Below are 7,698 nucleotides of genomic sequence, written 5' to 3' on the forward strand. Positions count from 1 at the left end.
AAAAAAAAAAAAAGAAAAACAAACAAACAAACAAATAAACAAAAAAGAAAAAGAAAATCAAATAAATAAATAAGAACACGCCTAAACAAGTATCCAGGTAAGAAACAACTATAAACTTTTTTTTAATGTCAATTTGGCAAAATCAATAAAAATTGGAAATTGCCCGAAGCTTGCCCTGGTGGTGTGGTGCAGGAGGACTGGTGAGCTGACCAACTCAGCTACCACCCAGGTCCACATCCTGGGCTTTGATTTGGCACACTCCCAAAGCTACAGGATCTCTATAGGTCAACAACAGGATCTCTAAAAGGACTTTCCATTGAAACTCCAGTATTGATAGTGTAGCAGAGGCCAAAGGCCTCAAACCAGATCAATGACTCATTGCAATGAACATGTTCAGGTAAAGAAGTATGGGTGAAAGGGACGATGTGACACACTGTGACACACTACAGCTTCCAGGATGGGCAGACTATGTGACACACTGTGACACACTACAGTTTCCACGATGTGCAGACTATGTGACACACTGTGACACACTACAGCTTCCACGATGGGCAGACTATGTGACAGACTGTGACACACTACAGCTTCCACGATGGGCAGACTATGTGACAGACTGTGACACACTACAGCTTCCACGATGGTTAGACTATGTGACACACTGTGACACACTACAGCTTCCACAATGAGATGCTTTGTTTTGTTTTAATTTTCTTTTTGGCAGAGCATTCCAATGGTTGATACTAAGGGGGACAGAAAGAAGGGGTTGGGGTGCAGGATATGAAATTCACAAAGAATCAACACAAAGTTTTAAAAAATTGCACATTGCACTTGCCCTTGGCTCCTTCAATTCCACTTTTATTAAGTTATTCGTTAGGGCTATATTTTGTACCTGATGATGGAATTCTGATGTTTCCTTCTTTGCTGACCTGAGAGCACTTTGAATAAGGCCTTGGCACTTAGGAAGTACTCAACAAATATTTGCTGAAGGATAGAGCACCCCTACCCACCCACCTCATCAAAGCGCTGTTAGACATGGGTTGGGCTGGTTTTAGAAAAGAAAAAGGAAAGTAAGTGTCTTAGTTAGGGTTTTACTGCTGTGAACAATGACCAAAGCAACTCTTACAAGGACAACATTTAATTGGGGCTGGTTTACAGGTTCAGAGGTTCAGCCCATTATCGTCAAGGCAGGAACATGGCAGCATCCAGGCAGGCATGGTGCAGGAGGAACTGAGAGTTCTACATCTTCATCTGAAGGTTGCAAGTGGAAGACTGACTTCCAGAAAGCTAAGATGAGCGTCTTAAAGCCCACACCCACAGTGCCATGCCTATTCCAAAAAGGCCACACGTACTTGAACAGGGCCATACCTTCTAATAGTGTCACTCCCTTGGCTGAGCATATACAAACTACCACATTAAGTAAAGAGAAAGAAGAAAGTATCTGTTGGAAGCTGGGCATAGTGGCACAAGTCTATATTTAATTCTAGCACTTGGGAAACAGAGGTAAAGATCTATCCTTGGATACGGGGTCAGTTTGAGGGTCTGACTCCAAAAAAAGAAAGGGAGACAGAAAGAGAAGAAGGAAAAGAAGGAGGGAGGAAAAATAGCTATGTGAGAGGCCAGAGAGTTTCCTTTGATCTGTGCCAATCAAGCTGGGCCCCATCTTCTTACTGTTTTGGTATCTTATTCAAAAGCTCCAAATCTTTTGCTTTTCCCAGTTATAACCACCCCTAGCCTCTTCTGGACAGGTCTATGCTGCGGCATTATAGAGGGTTATAAGCACTATCCCCGGGTCAGGCTTGGGTCACTCTCCAACTCTGAAGATTCTAGACTGGCTAGTGGCTCCTTCCTAGATTTTAAGCCACTTCAGCTAGTTATTTTTAGGTTTTGTTTATTTAGAAACAGGTTTTCACTGTGCAGCCCTGACTGGCCTGGGTTCTCTATGTAGAACAGGATGGGCTATAAGTCACAGAGACCTGGGCTGGTGAGATGGCTCAGTGGGTAAGAGCACCCGACTGCTCTTCCGAAGGTCCAGAGTTCAAATCCCAGCAACCACATGGTGGCTCACAACCATCCGCAACGAGATCTGGCGCCCTCTTCTGGAATGTCTGAAGACAGCTACAGTGTACTTACATATAAAAAAAAAAAAATTAAAAAAAAAAAAAAAAAAAAAAAAAAAAGTCACAGAGACCTGCCTGTCTGCCTTCTGAGTACTGTGGTTAAAGGTATGCCTTGGCTCACTTCGACTCATGTATTGACCACCAGCTCTACTGAAGACAAGGGTTCTAGCAGATGTCCCTCATCGCCACAGCTTGAGCTGAGCGTTAAGGTCAGTTTGCAGATAAGCACCCTGCCAGTCTGAGTGTACTGTTGCTGTGAAGAGACACCATGACCAACACTTAGAAAAGAAAGCATTTGATTAAGGCTGGCTTGCAGTTTTACAGGTTTAGTCCATTATTGTCATGGTAGGAAGCATGGCAGCATGCAGGCAGACATGGTACTGGAGCAGTAGCTGAGAGTTCTACCTCTGGATCCACAGGCAGGTCAGAATGAAGAGAGAGCCACTGAGTCTGGCTTGGGTTTTTGAAACCTCAAAGCCCACCCCTAGTGACACACTTCCTCCAACAAGGCCACACCCACTCCAATAAGGCCTCAACTCGTATCCTTCTCAAGTAGTGCCATTCCCTGATGATGAAGAATTCAAATATATGAGCCAACGGAGGCCAATCTTATTAAACCATCAAAAACCACTCTATGGCCTCCATTAGATTATAACCATATCATAATGCAAAAGTGCATTCAGCCTAACTTCAAAAGTCCCCATAGTCTATCAGAGTCTCAACAATATTTAGAAGTCCAAAGTTCAAAGTCTCTTCTGAGACCCAAGGCAACCTTAACTGTAACCCCTGTAAAGTTAAAAAGCAAACCTCATACTTCCAACATACATTGGCCCAGAACATACATTACAATTCCAAAAGGGAAGAAAAGGAGCCTAGGGAGGAAATACTGGACCAAAGCGAGACTCCAAATTCTGCATCTCTGTGTCGCATGTCAAAGCGCTCTTCAGATCTCCAACTCCTTTCAGCTTTGTTCACTGCAATGCACTTTCTCTTGGGCTGGATCCACTCCCTGTTAGCAGTTCTCCTTGGCAGGTTATCTCACGGTTCCGGCATCCACCACCACCTTAGGGTTTTTAAAGCAATGGAAGCTTTCACTTCACAGCTTCACACAATGGCCTGACTTAGCCGCTATGCGGGGACACCCCTGGCATGTGCCTAACCTCAGCAGCTTTCCTTAGCGGCACAGGGAGGTTCTACAATGCCTTTCTTGTATCTCTGACTCTAAATCCAGAATCGTGTGGCCAAAGCTGCCAAGTTCTGCTGCTTGTTGCGGCTGGAACGTGCCCCCATTGTTCAGTTGCATCTGCACTGGCTTTCCGTAATTAATGATTTCCTTCACTTAAGCTTTTCTTTAGATCCTTTTCACAGGTTGGAAGCTTAGCTGGGTGAGGTCCTGCCCCGAGGTCACTGCTCCCTTTATTCCAGTTAGCCTCAGACTTCTCTTTAAACTCTGCATCTCCTTGAACACCGGACTTAGCTCCATTCACCTTTCCCGATGCTTCTTTTCTCATCAAACTACATTTTGTAATTTTCCTTGCTCAGCCTGCTCCTTTTCATTATAGATCTGTGCCCTAGTTAGGGTTTTACTGCTGTGAACAGACACCATGACCAAGGCATCTCTTATAAAGGACAACATTTAATTGGAGCTGGCTTACAGGTTCAGAGGTTCAGTCCAGTATCATCAAGGCGGGAGCATGGCAGCATCCAGGCAGGCATGGCGTAGGAAGAGCTGAGAGTTCTACATCTACATCTGAAGGCTGCTAGCAGACTACTAGCTTCCAGGCAGTAGGATGAGGGTCTTAAAGCCCACACCCACAGTGACACACCTACTCCAACAGGGCCACACCTTCTAATAGTGCCGCTCCCTGGGTCAAACATATACAAACCATCCCAATCTGCATAAGAGTGACCACTAATAACCACAAGAGATTTAAAAAATCATTACTATTATAATAATAATAACAATAATAATAATAATTATTATTATATATAAGTACACTGTAGCTGTCTTCAGACACTCCAGAAGATAGCATCAGATTTCATTACGAATGGTTGTGAGCCACCATGTGGTCGCTGGGACTTGAACTCAGGGCCTTTGGAAGAGCAGTCGGCGCTCTTAACCGCTGAGCCATCTCACCAGCCCCCTAAACTGTCTTGATCCCTTCTCTGCAACACCATTAATCCAAAACTCTTCAATTCAGCCTCAGGCAGATTTTTTTGAACAAGGGCAGAAAGCAGCTACATTCTTCACCAAAACATCGCAAGAACAGTCTCTGGGCCACTTACTAACATCCTTCTCTTGTGAAACCATTTCTCTCTGCACCATTGTTTTTCCTACTAGGATGGCCCATTGAGCCCTGCTTAAAGCCAGGCAGTGTTGGCACATGCATTTAATCCCAGCACTTGGGAGGCAGAGGCAGGTGAATTTCTGAGTTCAAGGCCAACCTGGTCTATAGAGTGAGTTCCAAGACCGCCAGAGCTATACAGAAAAGCCCTGTTTCAACCCTACCACCACCACCAAAAACCCTTCTTAAAATATTCAACTGCTTTCCTAACCCAAAGTCTATATTCTGCCAACAAGCAGAATGCTCAGGCCTGTCATATCAATACCCACTCCTCAGTACTAACTTTTCTTTTCTTTTCTTTTCTTTTTTTTTTTTTCGAGACAGGGTTTCTCTGTAGAGCCCTGGCTGTCCTGGCACTGCCTTCTGACTGAGTGTTCTATTGCTGCGAAGAGACACCATGACCAACTCTTAGAAAAGAAACATTTGATTGGGGCTTGCTCGCAGTTTTAGAGGTTTAGTCCATTGTTGTCATGATAGGGAGCCTGATGGAGTGCAGGCAGGCAGACATGGTGCTGAAGAAGTAGCTGAGAGTTCTACATCTAGATCTACAAACAGCAAGAAGAAAGAGTCACTCACTGGGCCTGGCTTGAGCTTCTGAAACCTCAAAGCCCACCTCCAGTGACACACTTCTTCCAAAGACCACACCTACTCCAACAAGGCCACACCTTCTATCCTTCTCAAGGAGTGTCACTCCTTACCGACTGAAGTGGAAACTCCCAGGTTCTTTGGAAAGTCAGTTATGTCATCGTATGCTGTTTTGCTGGGGCGCAGAGGTCAAAGAACGTTGTGCTGAAGCAGGCACGGGTAAAAGGATGTTTTGCTGTAACAGACATGTGAAAGGACTAGTGACGTTTAGAAATAATATTAACATGACCCCACGACCCCAGTGGGAGCTCTAGCATTGCTCCTCCTCTTGAGTCTTCACTGACAACACCAATGTCTTGGTTTGTCTTACATGGCCTTGCTGAGCTTGTGGGTGACTATGTTCATAGAGAGAAACTCGCCAAAGAACTTCTCATGAGGTTCCCGTGGCTTCTCATGAGGTTCCCGTGGCTTCTCATGAGGTTCCCGTGGCTTCTCATGAGGTTCCCATGGCTTCTTTCCACTTCCTCAGACTCAAACCAGTTGGCAAGACTCTCAGTTTCTTCTGGATTGCACTGCCCTTGCTGATTCCTGTGTGGTGTCTGCTGAGTGGACTGGACTACAGCTGCTGAGTCATGTTTGGTGTTTGCTTGAGGACTGAACTGAGAACAACAAAGATTGGCATTGCCCCAGAGAACTATTTCTTTTTTTTTTTTTTTTTTTTTTTTTTTTTTTTTTTTTTTTTTTTGTTTTTCGAGACAGGGTTTCTCTGTGTAGTCCTGGCTGTCCTGGCACTCACTTTGTAGACCAGGCTGGCCTCGAATTCAGAAATCCGCCTGCCTCTGCCTCCCGAGTGCTGGGATTAAAGGCGTGCGCCACCACGCCCGGCTGAGAACTATTTCTAAACAGGTCCACTTCCCCCCATATCCTAATAACCTTTCTTTTTCACTACTTCTGGTGAGTGGTGAGTTAGAGGAGAGGTTGAGCCCTTATTAAAATAGCTTGAAAAAAAAATGTATGCCTGCAGATGACTAACAATTAAAATAGCCGGGCGTGGTGGCGCACGCCTTTAATCCCAGCACTCGGGAGGCAGAGGCGGGCGGATTTCTGAGTTCGAGGCCAGCCTGGGCTACAGAGTGAGTTCCAGGACAGCCAGACTACACAGAGAAACCCTGTCTCGAAAAACCAAAAAAAATAAAAAAAATAAAAAAATAAAATAAAATAAATGAGCCAATAGGGCCCATTTTTATCCAAACCACCACATTGCCTTTGTCATGATCTCATCACTAAGTCCCTGTCCTTGGCCCTACAACCTGCTGTAGCTGAAGGAGGGAAGTGAGATCCTGTTGGGTGGGGCTTCCTTATTTCACTGTTTATCCCCGGTGCCTAGGCACACGTTAGTCACTCACTGCCGGAATCACTGGATAAACACTGGAATGGATGTGTCAATAAAGTGATTAGGACATAAGGACCATGTGAGCCCTTGGTACTCCTATATTCAGGAGTCAGAGGTAGAAGCATCTCAAACTTAAGGCCAGCCCGGTCTACATAAAGATTTCCAGTTCAGCCTGGACTAGATACTATTTCAAGGAAGGAAGAAAGGTGCATTTGCAGAATTGGGTCAGTTCCAGGGAGTCCAACACACCTGGCCTCCTTGAACACCTGCACAAAGGTGATGCACATAAACCCATGAGCACATATACATATATAAAAACTATTTCTTATAAAGCAAGGAGAGCTAGACATGGTAGCACACACCTTTAATTCCAGAATTTGGGAGGTAGAAACATGAAGATCAGTTCAAGGCTAATATATTTAAAAACAAAAAGTCATGAACAGAGTTTTGGGGTTGATTCCTAGCACCAACTAAACCATCAGGTATGGTAAAGAATGGCTATAATCCCTGGTACAGGCAAGAGATCAGGATTTTAAAGTCACCCTTGGCTAGAAATTGGGGATGGGAACACAGCAATTAAAGAGAAAAGGTAAGAAGAGAAAAGGTAAGAACAAGGAGGGAGGAGATGCCACCCGGAGGGTCTTCCTGGAGTGCATCTGGGTCTAAGCCATCTCTTGGGAGAGCTGGAGACAGGGTTTCCGCAGATATATTGAGCTCCACCCCGTGCAGAGCCAGGATAATTGTCACTTCTGCACTGCTCATTTCCCCCACCACCACCACCCCCCCCCCACTCATCAGATTCTCATTGTAGCCAGGGGTGTGTCCTGGAGAAGCTCCTCCCCCCAACCCGCCTCCCCCCACCCCCCATCCCCGGGAGTATAGCCAGAGTCCCTCCTCCTTATCCACTCTAGGGAGCTAAAGTGAAGATCTTCCTGTTCGCGGAGCTATCCCTCCAGGATGCCACATCAGTCAGTGCTCAGGGAACAGTGCTCCTTTCCAGAGTCATCCCATGTCTGTCCCGCCCCTCCCCATCTCTCCGCCTGCCAATACCTTCTCCTCACCCAGATCTGTCCCTATGAAGCTATCTTCTCTTTCAGAAGAGCCTGCCTAGCCACGCCCATTCACATGGAATGACTTACTCTTGACTTACACATGAGGCACTAAACCTTATCTCAGAAAAACATTATCATTTTTGCTTTTTGTCTCCTTTCCCCACGTTCCTGTTGCTACTCAACATTTACTCTTAGAAGTTTAGGGG

This window comes from Mus caroli, chromosome 11 (assembly GCF_900094665.2).
Source record: "Mus caroli chromosome 11, CAROLI_EIJ_v1.1, whole genome shotgun sequence".
Taxonomy (NCBI): domain Eukaryota; kingdom Metazoa; phylum Chordata; class Mammalia; order Rodentia; family Muridae; genus Mus; species Mus caroli.